Consider the following 13,466-nt stretch of genomic DNA (forward strand, 5'->3'; position numbering starts at 1 on the left):
GAGAGAGAGAGAGAGAGAGAGAGAGAGAGAGAGAGAGAGAGCATTGCATTTCCTAATAGAACTTTAATAGCCCCATCTGTCTTATAACCCAGCCTGACCTTGAACTGTCTTTGAAGCCAAGGACAACCCTGAGTTCCCCACTCCTGTCTTTATCTGCTAAATGGTGGGATTACAGATGTGTGTCTAGCATAGTCAACTTTAGGAAGTGCTCTTGACAAAACAATAAGAAATTAAACCAGGCTTTCCCAAGCTTCTTCAAAATCCTAGTTACAAAGGAATGCCTTTAGAAGAACACAAAGTCTGGTGGTGGTAGCACACACCTTTAATTCCAGCACTTAGGAGGCAGAAACAGGTGGAACTCTGTGAGCTCGAGGCCAGCCTGGCCTATGAAACGAGTTTCAGAACAGACCTCCAAAGCTACAGAGAAACCCTGGCTCAGAAAAACAAAACAAGAACACAGAACGTGAGGTTTCCATACCACAAACTGCCATGCTCCCCCTCCTGCCAAACTGGATGGCCTGAGTTCAATCCCTAGGACACACGTGGGAGGAGAGAACTGACTCCAACGGGCTGTCCCCTGATCCCCTACACATGTGCAGAGCCACAGCCACAGATAAATAAATGCTTATTTTTTTACCAGGAAAAAGAGAGACTGTCTGAGCTTAAAGGAGGCATCAGAGAGCCATCAGTTAAATGCCCGTTGTAATTTACATGCTGATTTGCAGCCTGCTCACAGTTAAAAGGCATTTCTGAGACCAGTGTGGGGATAAACAGTAAGGAGGTATGAGACGGTATTAGCTTACTCTCTTTGCTTTGTTTTGCTCAGGCTCTGTCGCGGTACCGTGGCTAGTGTGGCTGGAGTAAATAAAAGAGTACTTCTTACTCGGAGACATACTAAAATACGTGAGGACAAAATGAGTTGCTGGTGTCTGAGGCTGGCTTTAAAATAAGGCAGCAAAGCACGGAGGGGGGACATGGCAGTGGTTGGCTAAAAAAAGATCCGCCATATGCTGGCAATTGTTGGAACTGAATGAAGGGTGCATGGGATTTCCTTACACTATTTTTTTCCATATTTTAAAAGTCACTGTTGGGGGTGGGGCAGAAAAACAGTGGCAGAGCCAGTATATACCAAAAAAGACTTATTAACAAAATAAAATGCAAGAGGCTGGATGAAGTCCTGGTTCTGAACAGAAACCTAAAAAAAAAAAAAAGAAAAAAAAAAGTATTTTTTTCTTTTTCTTTTTTTTTCAATGCTGTAGAACCCAGAGCCTCAAGTACACATGCTCATAATCCCGGAACTACCCCACCAACCCCAGAAAAGGTATTTTTGAAACAAATGGGACAGTACAAAAACGGATTAAATTGGGCCAGTGAGATGGCTCAGTGGATAAAGGTGTTTGTTGCTAAGCCTGAAAACCTGAGTCCCACAGCGTAGAAGGGGAAGACAGACTCCCAGAAGTTACCCTCTGACCTTCATGCATGTGCCAAGTCACACATGTGCATGCATGTGCACGTGTGCATGCACATATTGTATAAATATATGCAATTTTTGAAAAAAACAAAAGAAAATAAATTACATTACATTAGACACATATTGTCAAATTTTAGGTGTGATATATATTGGCACTGTATTCATGCAAAGAATGTGTTGTAAAATCATTAAAACTGTGATAAGTATGTGTACATGTTCATGTTTCTGTGCGCTCAGACACATGTGTGTGTGTGTGTGTTTGTGTGCGCGCGGCATGCAGATACCAGAGGTCAACACCACACATTTTCCGCAATCTCGTTTGATTTGGTTTGCTTTGGTTATTTTGAGACAGGGTTTCTCTGTGTAGTCCTGACTGTCCTGGAACTCGCTCTGTAGACCAGGCTGGCCTCGAACTCACAGAGATCCGCCTGCCTATGCCTCCCAAGTGCTGGGATTAAAGGCGTGCACCACCACCACCGGGCTCCACATTAGTTTTTTTGCTTGTTTGTTTTGTTTTTTTGAGACAGGGTTTCTCACTGAAACTAGAGATGACTGATTAGATTAGATCCTCCTGTCTCCCCTTCCCCAGTTCTAGGGGTTCAGATGTTAGATGTGTACTCCAAATGAAACTCTTATGTGGGTGCTGGAAATTGAACTCAGGTGTGCGTGCTTGGGTGGCAAACACTTCACCCACAGTCATCTCCCCAGTCCCCTAACTTAAAACCAGGGAAAATGACACAGTATCTACAATTTACTTTCTCTCTCGCTCCCTCTCTCTGCAACCACCGCCTCCTGCTTTTTTGAGACAGCCCCAGTCTATACCCCAAGCTAGCCATGAATTTGCAATCTTCCTTGTCTTAGTCTCTCTTTTTTAGGAGTGGAGGGGACAAAGTTTCTGTATATACCCCTGGGTGTACTGGAACTCACTCTGTAGACCAGGCTGGACTTGAACTCACAGAGATCCACCTGCCTCTGCCTCCCAAGTGCTAGGATTAAAGGTGTGTGCCACAATGCCAACTCTACCTCAAACTCTCGAATGCTAAGATTACAGATGTGTACTACCTACTATACCTGGCTCTAAAACTTATCTTCAAATGGTAATGAAAAAATGTAATTGGTAATCACAGCTACTCCGCAGACAGAGGCAGGAGGATGCCAAGTGTAAGGTTTGCCTGAACTACAGAGAGGGTTCATGCAAGGACCCATCACAACATTAGTAAATATAAAACGACCGGGATGTAGCCCAGTGGTAGAGCATTTGCATGGCACGTGAGAGATCCTGGTTCAGTCCCAAGTGTTTTGGGGGGCAGAAGGTGCATTCTGTGTGGAAGGAAAGGAGGGACGCTGGAGAGACAGCTCAGTGGTGAAGGACACTCGCTGCTCTCCCAGAGGACTCAAGTTCAGTTCCCAATACCTATGTCAGACAGCTCACGGCCACCTATAACTCCAGCTTCAAGGGATTTTACGCCCTCTTCTGGTCTCTGTTGGCACTACACCCTTATGTGCATATGCACAGGTACACAAGGAGAAAGAATAAGGGAAAAGAGAAAGAGGAAGGAGAGAATGGAGAAATATCTGGATGGTTCAGATAGGTGGATAAAATCATTCCTTATCTCTCATTTTCCCCCAGTCTGTCATATTCATTAGTTAATTTTGTGAGGAAGAGGTGGAGGCACACCATGGAGTATGTGAGGGTCAGGGAAGAACGTGTAGGAGTTGGTTCTCCTTCTACCATGTGGGTCCCAAGGATAGAGCCCAGGCTGGCAGGCTGGCAGCAAGCATCCTCACTTCATCTTACTGGCCCCTGGATTGTTTTCACTGCAGCACCCATCACTACCTAGACTGTATTCTCTGTTGCTGTTTTATTGTACATTGTTCCCACCTCATTGGAAAGTTCTCTAAGCTGCATGGTGCTGGGAATGAGTCCATCGTCTTTTCTACCGCATTTCTAAAAGCTCCAGCACAGCATTCAGCACATGAAAGACAGTCGTGTCCTGTCTGGGTTTGTGTGTCAACTTGACACAAGCTAGAGTCATCAGAGACCAAGGAGCATCAGTTGCAGAAGCGCCTCCATGAGGACCAGCTATAAGGCATTTATTTTCTCAATTAGTGATCAATGAGGGAGGGCCCAGCCCCAGCCCATGGTGGGTGGGGCCATCCTTGGGCTGCTGGTCCTGGGTTCTATAAAAAAGCAGGCTGAGCAAGGCACATGAAGCAAGCCAGTAAGCTGTACCTCTGCATGGCCCCTGTGTCGCTCTTACCTCCAGAATCCTGCCCTGTTGGAGTTCTTCTCCTGACTTCTTTCAGTGATGAATGGCAATGTGGAAGTGTAAATCAAACAAACCGTTTCCTCCTCAACTTGCTTTTTGATCACTGTGTTTTGTCACAGCAAAAGTAATCCTAACTTAAGGCAAGTAGAATGGAACTTCTGGAAAATTTCACGAACTAAACTAGCCTCGCCAGTACCCAGTAGTGATGGAGATTGAATCTATGGGGCTCCAGAATGCTAGACAAGTGCCCTACCACTGAGCCACACTCCCAGCCCCTCACTGGGGAATTCTAGGCAGGTGTTCTACCATTTAGCTATGCCTCCAGCTCCTCAATGGTGAGTTCTAGGTAGGTGGAATATCACTAAACCCCATCCCCATCTCTCATTAGGGGATCCTAGGATGTGCTCTACTACTAAATCATGCCTCTAATCCTTCACCAGGGTGTTCTAGACAAGAAGCACTCTACAGCTGAGCTATATCCCTAGCCTTAACTATGTATGTATATATATATATATATATATATATATATATATATATATATTTGTATGTACAGGGGTTAGCGAGATAGCTCTGAGGTTAAGAGCACATGGCGGCTCACAACTGTCTATAACTCTGGTTCCAGAATATCCAGCACCCTCACACAGACCTACATGTAGGCAAAATAACAATGCACATAAATTTTAAAAATTATTTTAAAATATGTCCTTTATTATTTCTGTGTATGTGTCTGTGTGAATGTATGTGCACACATGTGCATGTGGTTGTGAGCCAGAAGAGGTCATCAGACTCCCTGGAGATGGAGTTACAAGCTACTGTGAGCCATCAGACATGGGTGTTTGGAATCAAACTCTGGTCCTCTGGGAGAGCAACATGGTCTCTCCCCCCTCCCCCACCCTCTCAATCCTCTTACTTTTTGGTTTGTTTTGAGGCAGTCTTGCTAAATTGATAAAGCCTCCTTTAAACCTACTCTGTAGCCCAGGCCGTCTTTGAGCTTGCCTGAGCTGCCCTAGTAGCTGAAAAGCCTGCACAATAAGACTTTTCCCTTTCTGGCCATTTGGCAGCATCTCTTAAAAAGGCTCGCGCTCTCTCTCTCTCTCTCTCTCTCTCTCTCTCTCTCTCTCTCTCTCTCTCTCTCTCTCTCTCTCTCTCTCTCTCTCTCTCTCTCTCTCTCCATTTCTACACCTGCAGTGCATATCTCTCTCTCTCGTTTTCTCTGTGTCCCCTCAAGTTCATCTGTGCACAAATCTCAGCTAACGGTAGACATCACATCCCAAGCGAACAATCACCCCGACATTAGAGCAGAGATTTTTTTCAGGACCATGGACAACTGCGGTTGTAGCAGCTCTGGTCTGATGGCCTCCGTCTGTGCTATACATTGTAGCTCATTTCAAGGCACCTGTCTTGCTTTGCCTATTTCTCCCTCTGTGCAATCCACTTTAATGGGCTGCCTATGAAAGCCATCCCTGCTGCTCCCCACATCACACTGTGCCAGGACAACGCATATTGTCTTTTCTGGGAATGCCAGATCCGCCACTCTCATCCACTCTCCAAATACCTCCTCCCTACCGGAAATTCATATGGACTCCAGACACACAAATGAGGGTACATTTCAAAAGTTCCCTGTTGGGCTGGGGGGGTGGTTCTGCAGTTAAACTGCTTGCCATGCAAATGGGGGGACTGGAGTTTAGAAGCCCAGAACTCAAGACAATGCCTGGTGGATGTGGGGGTCTGCCTGTGATTCCAGCCTCAGAAGTGGAACAGATCCCAGAATAAGCTCTCTAGAGACATGAGCCACATCAGTGACCTCTGAGTTTGACTAAGAGACCCTACTTCAATGAAAATGATAGAGAATTATTCCCAACCTCAGCTCAGGGACTCAACATGCATGAACACACATGAACATTCACCTCAGCCACAGGCACACACACACACAGAAGAGGAAAGGGGGAGGATTAAAGAAAAGGTGCATGTGTTTTAGAGTTTATATTTTGAAAGCAGGCAGAAAAATAATAAAATAAGCCTAGTAGTGGTAGTGATGGTGCACAGCTTTAATCCCAAGGGCAGAGGTGGGTGGGTCTCTGTGAGTTCAAGGTCAGTCTGGTCTACAAAGCTAGTTCCAGGGCTACACAGGAAACCTTATCTCAAAAAAAAAAAATGGAAAAAAGAAAAAGAAATAATGAGACTGAGACTAAGGATAAGGGATGGCAGTGGGGGCGTGGCTCAGGGACAAAGTCCTAGGTTTGACTCCTAGTGTCATATAAAGCAGACATGATGGCCCATGGCTGTAATCCAGCACTGAGGACGTTGAGGCACAAGAGTCAGGAATTCAATATCATCTTAGGTTACTTAGTAAATTCCAGGTCAGCCTGGGCTAGAAAATCCCCGTTTTGGCTCAGTGGATAAGAGGACCTGCCCTGCAAACATGAAGACCTAAGTTCAAATCCCCTGAATCTATACAAAAGGTCAACCCTTGCTGCTATGCCTGTAACCTCAGCACCAGGGTGTGGGATACACACATTCTTCCTGCGAGCACACTGGCCATCTAGTGACACCCAAAAGACAAGTCCCTGTCAGTCAGAGAGCCTGTCTCAAGATAATAGCACAGAGCTGAGCGTGGTGGTGCAGGACTTTAATCCCATCACTCAGAAGACAGAAGTAGGCATATCTCTGGGTTTGTGACCAGCCTGGTCTACAGAGTGAGTTCTAGGACAGCTAAGGTTACATAGAAAAATGCTGTCAAAAAAGAAAATCAAAAAATAAAACTTTTTTTTTTAAGAAAAAAGATAAAAACACAGGAAGTAACAACAAAAGTCACTCCACATTCTGCTCTGACCTCTACATGTGTGTAACCACTCCCATGTGAGTGTAACACACACACACACACACACACACACACACACACGTTGGGGGGTGATATGATGTATTACGACATTAGAAATTGTTTCCATTCCAGGGGAGTCCCTTTGTTGCCTGCCTGCCTGACTTCTTCACTGTCTGCTTGTTTAACTTATTCATGTAATGTGTTCGTGCAGAGGTCAGAGGACAGCATCTAGATTTATTGGTTCTTTCGTTTTACCATGTGGATTCTGAGACTAGAACGCAGGCTTTCAGTCTTGTGACAAGCACTTTTACCCACTGAGCCACCTCGGAGACATTTGTGTGTGTGTGACAGGGTTTCGCCATGTATCCCAGGCTGCCCTTAAACTGACTGCATAACCCAGGCTGGTCTCAAACTCAAAACAATTCTTCTACTTCCTAATTGCTGGGATTGCAGGCATAGACCAGCAAACCCAGCCAGAAGAGGCAATTTTTAAAGAGGCCCTGAGGGTCAGGAAAAGAGACCCCTGCAGGGAGGAATAATGAAGTGCAGAGGCCCTGCAGGGAGGCTGGGATCTGCCTGCTCCAGCAATTGAATGAGGCTGGGACAGCATAAGAGGTGAGATGTGGAGCGTTAGTGGGTCGGAGATGAGGTCACGGACCTGGATACCAGCTAGACCCTAAAAGACCTTGTTGGCTGAGTGAACAACCCAAATGCCTTTTGACACATTAAAAATGTGCAGGAGAGATCCGGGAAACTGTGACTAGCTAGGAATAACATGGAGATGGGGTTGTCATGAGACTGTCGGGGCATTCCTCTAGATTTAGCCACGTGAGACCTGCTCCCCTGGATAGCTGATGGATAAATGTTAAGGCAGATACGGGGCTGGGGATGTTGCTTGGTTGGTGGAGTGCTTGCTTAGTGTGCACGAGCCTAGACTCAGTCAGCAGTGCATGCGGCAGCTATGATGCCCTGGGCTGTGGTCCCCATGCTGGGGGAGTCAGGACGTAGAAAGGCAGGAAGATCAGAATGTCAAGGTCATTCTCAGCTACACCATGCGCTCAAGGCCTTTCTAGGGTACGTGTTTGTTTGTTTGCTTGGATTAAATGTACAGACTGAGCTTGAGAGCTGGAATGAGTACGGGGTGTATAGATGTCTGTCTGTCATGACCTACAAGAAAATCTATGCAAGCTGGGCGGTAGTGCATGTCTTTAATCTGAGCACTAAGGACGAGGCACAGGCGGGCAGATAGATTTCTCGGTTTGAGGTCAGCCTGGTCTACAGAGCAAGTTCTATAACAGCCAGGGCTAGACAGAGAAGTCCTGCCAAAAAAAAAAAATACAAAAGAAAGAAAAGGAAATCTATGCCACCTTGGCTTTCTCCCAGCACCCCTCTCCAGTCAGTCAGTCATAGGGTCTATTGATTCTCCTGTCAATAGCCCTCTCTCTCACAGCCATGTGACACCCAGCATAGACCTTGTCTGCTGTGGCCTGGACCACTGGACACTGTCCATTCTCAGCCTTGTGATGGATAAAATTGAATGTCAACTTGACCAAGTCTACAATTATCTAAGCGACAAACTTTCGGGCATACACGTAAGGGAGTTTCTAGATGGAACTAACTGGGGTGGGAAGACTCACCCTAAACAGGGGTGGTCATTTGAGGTCAGCATTTATGGCTCTCTGCTTCTGACTGCTGATGAATGTGACTGGTTGCCTCCTGCTCCTCCCAGCAGGGTGGACTGCACCCTAGAACTCTGAGTTTTAATAACCCATTACATCCTTGAGTTGGTTTTCTTAGGTCTTTTGTCTCAACAATGAAAAAGAAAAAAATTAACCAGTCAAGTCTCTTGCCCCCCAGCTCTTTCCCAACAGGTCCTTGGGGGATGTTTGACAACCAGCTGCATCCCTTCCTTTCTCCTGCTCCAATCTCCAGCACCACTTTCTCCAGTTTTGAGTGCTGATGTATCAGTGATAAACTCAGAAGTGACTCCTGTCTCTGAGCCTTCAAGTCTTCATTGGGTTAAGTCTAAGGACTAAGGAATTGATGTCACACATGGAGTTTCTGTTTGGTTTGGTTTTGAGAAAAGGTCTCATGTAGCCTAGGCTGGTCTTGAACTCACTATATAGTCTAGGATGACCGTGAATATCTGATCTTCCTGCCTCCACCACCTCCTGAGTACTGGGATAACATGTGTGTACCACCACACCCAGTGTGTATGGTTGGCATAAGAAAAGATCTCACTATATAGCCCTGGCTGACTGGAGCTCTCTACACAGATGAGTCCCCGGCCTCAGACTTGTAGAGCTCTGCCTGTCTTTGCCTCCTGAGTGCTGAGATTAAAGTCGCATACCGCCATGTCCAGTGTTATTATTGTTCCTTTAAAATGGTCTTGCCATGTAGCCCAGATTGTTCTCAAACTCTCAGTCTTCCTGCCTCAGCCTCCTGAGAGCTGAGCTTACAGGCACATGCCTGGTAGAGTTTTAGAAGCTGTGATTTTAGTGGGTGGTACAGGGCTGTGGTGAAAATGCCTGGTCTGGAACCCTGGTCTCATTCTGAACAACTTCACCTCCTACTGCTTCTGCTTTCACAGGGGTAAACAAAGATATTGGGACTGGCGAGGTAGCTCAGAGGATAAAGGCACCTGTTGAGCAAGCAGGATTTTGATTATTAAAACCCACACCAAAGTGGAAGGCAAGAACTGACTTCCCAAGGCTTCCCTCTGACCGCCACATGTTCACCTTTGCACTCACAACCACAGAGACATCCTTCACATACATGTGCACGTGTGTGCGTGCACACACACAGTAATAATGATGATAATGGCAATAATAAATTTTTAATGGAGCTATTAATAGTCAAGGAAATGAAATAATGAAATTCACATAAAACAGAGCTGCCCAGACCCAAACACGCCACCAAGCCAGCAGGGATACTACTAACACCTGCACATTTATTTATTTATCAATCTTTTCTGCTTTGTTCTATTTCTTTCTTTCTTTCTTTCTTTCTTTCTTTCTTTCTTTCTTTCTTTCTTTTTTTTTTTTGAGACAGGAATTCATGTAGTCCAAGCTTGCCTTTAATTCATTTTGTAGATATAAATGGCCTTAAACTTGTGTTCCTCCTGCCTCCACCTTCCACGAGCTGGTATTGTAGGCATGGACCACCACACTTTGTTCATGTGATGCTGAGGACTGAGCCCAGGGCTTTGTGCATGCTAGACAAACACTCTACCAATGAGCTACTACTACAGCCTCTGCTCATTCATCTGTTCTACTACATACAGTTGAACACATATTGTTACAGTCCAAAAACATGATGTCCACCACTGAGATCAGGGTTCGGACAATTGCAATTCTTCTTCTGCATGGCATTTGTTTGTTTCTTTGGTTTTTTTTTTTTTTTTTTTTTTTGGCAGGATTTCTTTGTGCAGCCTTGGCTGTCCTAGAACTAACTCTGTAGACCAGGCTGACCTCCAACTCACAGAGATCTGCCTTCCTCTGCCACCAGAGTGCTTGGAGATTAAAGGCGTACACCACCAGCAGCTGGTTTGTGCCTAGTTTTGTTTGGTTTGCAAGCTAAGGATGGGCTTTACATTTTTAACTTCATGATAGAAAAGAAAAACAAAGAGAGAGAGAGAGAGAGAGAGAGAGAGAGAGAGAGAGAGAGAGAGAAATATTCCACGACACTGTATGATTTGAATACGAAATGTACCCCAACAGGCTCATATGTGGAAAGCTTGTTCCCCAGCTGGGGCTGTAATTTTAGAAGGTTCTTTAGGAAGTGAGACTGAGCTAAAAGATGACTTGGATATAGATTTTGTCCTTGCCTGGTCCTTACTCACTGTCTCTGATCTCTAGCAACTTTGTTCAACTCAACACTTGTTTATGATGGAGGCGAGGGTGTGTGTGGTCTGAGGTACACAGGGGGGGATGGAGAGATGGCTCAGTTAGCACTGTGTACTGCTCTTGCAGAGGATGCAGGTTCAGTCCCAGCACCCATATCAGGCAGCTCACAAGCACCTGTAACTCCATCTCCACAAGTACATGAGTTCCCATACCCACACACAGACACACATATATACAGAAAAATCAAATAGAATTTTAAAAGGACCAAGCGAGAACAAGGTGGGGTGGGAGCTCTGGTATAATTCCCCAACACTCTCCACCCTATCCCTTGAGGCAGAGTCTCTCACTGAACCTGAAGCTCATTATTCAACTAAGTCAATAAGCTCGAGGGACCACCTGTCTCCACCTTCCCAGTGATAGGGTTTGAGGCATGCATTGCCATAATGCTTTTTTGTTTTTGCTGTTTTTGTTTTTAACATGGTGTTGTGGATCCAAATTGAGGTAGGCACTTTACCAATGAGCCATCCCCCTAGCCCAAACCACACACTTTTACTTCTATGACATTCTGCCCCACCACAGGCTCACATCAATGGAGCCAGATAACCCACAAAATGAAATCTGTGAAATCATGATCTACAGCAATATTTTCATCCTGGAAACTCTTCTCTCGTCTCTCGGAGTGAGCTCATTCAGGCAGTAATGGGTCTGAACCCACATCTCTCTAGGTTTACAACATGTGGCTCAGCTACTGCAACCCAAAAGCTTGAAAACACATGAGCAAATACCCTGGAATAGGGTAAACAGATCAAAATCTATTAAATGAATTCAAGAAAAAGATTCAGTCAAGATGTGATGGTATACACCTATCACCCCAGCACTAGGGAACATGAGGTAGGTAGATGGCCATGAATTTTAGGCTAATCAGATCTATATATGGAAAGCTTATCTAAGCCCCTCCCTATGTATGCCCTGGATATTTCACCTGGGTGTTTTATCACAGTGAGAGAAATCAAAGTAGAACACCACACACACACACACACACACACACACACACACACACACACACATCAGACTTCCAGCCCCAAAGGCATCATTAATCTGCAGTTTGACCTTGGCCCAGCAGAAAGTTACTGGTTCAGTGCTGGAAGGGTGGCTTTTGGACGCAGAATACTCTTGGTTCAAAGCCCAGCTCTGCCATTGACTGGCTGAATCGACCGGTTCCATTCCTGTGATCTGCAAACAGTGGGACTTTATATCCAACATACTGGGAAGACTGAATAAAAGTCCCCATGGGATCCACTCTTGCCCCACTTTCTCTCTCTAGGCTACTATTTTTCCATCTCAGAAATGATGAGCCCTTTCTGCTCTGACACTCTGGGATCGTGATATCCAACATGTCTTATTTTAGCTCGGTGTCTGGCTCGAATGCTGAGATTTGAGTCTGCACGGAGGCTGCACCCTGCTTTTCCCTGGAAAAGGTCTCCTCGGGTTAGGGTGAAGGCTTGGGGAAGATTTGGCCTCAAGAGAGCTGGGGGAGGAGCAGGGATATTCTTCTGTAACACAGTGAGCTATAAAGATGGACCTACGCTTAGGCAGAGTGAAGAGGAAACACACAATAGGTTAATATAATATATCATATGTATGTATATAGAATCAGATCAAGGGGCTAGAGGGATGGCTCAGTGTAGAAGAGTGTTCAAGCATGTGTACCTAAGTTCAAATTTCCAGCACCCATGTACAAAAAGGGACATGGCTACCATGTCTGTAACCCTAGCATTGGGGAGTGGGGGCAGAGACAAGCAGATCCTCTGACCTCACTAGAGCCAGTCTAACTGAAAAGTTGAGCTTCCCAGGCAGGAGCACACCCTTTACCAAGGCCATAGGCAGAGGGTGACCAGTCAAAAGACACCCAGCATCCCGCTCTGGTCTCTGCCTATACACGCACAGGTGCAAGGATTCATCTACCTCACATGTACATCACACCACACACAATGCACACACATTAAAATGGCCATCAATTGGAAGGACCTGGTTTGAGTTAAATTATGTAATGATGAACTAATTTGGATTGAATTGGAGAAATAAGTCAGAATGAATCGGGGTTAGTTGGACAGGATTGAGGGGATGAAATATATTTCATCCCATCAGTAAGCTGACCTGAATAGAACTGGATTGGACAAAGCTGGAAAGGTAAGACACCCCAGAGAGCGGCGTTTGGATCTCTGGACACTGGCATCATCTGGAAGAGGTCTGTGCTGGTGCCTTGGGTGTGCGGATCTTAGAACTTTTACTTCATCAGGAGATGGCTAACAGCTCCCCACGGAGTTCTTAGAGGATGGAGTGTGAGCTCACACATGCTAAAGATAAAGAGCCTCACACCTCAGAAGACGATGAAATCTGCACTCTAGCTAATGGCATGCACTGTGAAGTGGTGGTGGTGAAGGACACCAGAAATACACCTTGAAATGCTTTAAAAAAAATCAAAAACTGAGATGATAGATAGCTAGAAGCTTAGATAAAGGGTTGGATATAGCTCAGATGGTACACGGCTTGCCTAGGAGCATGAGAGCCTGGGTTTGATTCCCAGCACCATATAAACTGTGCCTGCATGTCCAGTATTCCGAAGGTGGAGGCAGGTGGCTCAGAAGTTCAACGTCAACCTCAGCTACGTAATGAACTGGAAGGTAGCCTGAGCTATTTGAGACCCTGATTCCAAGAACGGAAAAGGAAGAAAAAGAAAAGAGAAGGGAAGGGAAGAGACAGGGAAAGGAGGAAAGTCAAGGGAAGAAAATGGAAGGAGATACGATGAGAAGGAAGAAAAACAGAGACAGGGAATGATAAAAGGAAATGTAAACCCAGGAACAGGTCATCGGCTGACTGGAATTGATGGGCCCGTGTGGCTCACTACGAAACTCTTGTCTGTTTGTTTGTGGGAAAAAAATTAAAATAATAAAATGCTGCACCCAAAATAAAGAGCTCTGTAAACTGTTAATTTCTAAAATAACAGTGCTGGTTAAAAATACAACTTCTGGAGGCGAGTGACGTGAGTTTGATTCCCA

At 45.4% G+C, this 13,466-nt stretch overlaps 1 protein-coding gene across 1 annotated transcript in view; it reads right to left on the reverse strand.

The window, feature by feature from the left end:
- The window catches only part of Cacng7 (calcium voltage-gated channel auxiliary subunit gamma 7), a 31,375-nt gene that overhangs the window by 11,575 nt on the left and 6,334 nt on the right, over positions 1-13,466 (reverse strand). The window lies entirely within an intron of this gene.

Source organism: Alexandromys fortis, unplaced genomic scaffold, assembly GCF_014885135.2.
Source record: "Alexandromys fortis isolate MF-2015 unplaced genomic scaffold, M_Fortis_MF-2015_v1.1 scaffold_282, whole genome shotgun sequence".
NCBI classification, from domain to species: Eukaryota; Metazoa; Chordata; class Mammalia; order Rodentia; family Cricetidae; genus Alexandromys; species Alexandromys fortis.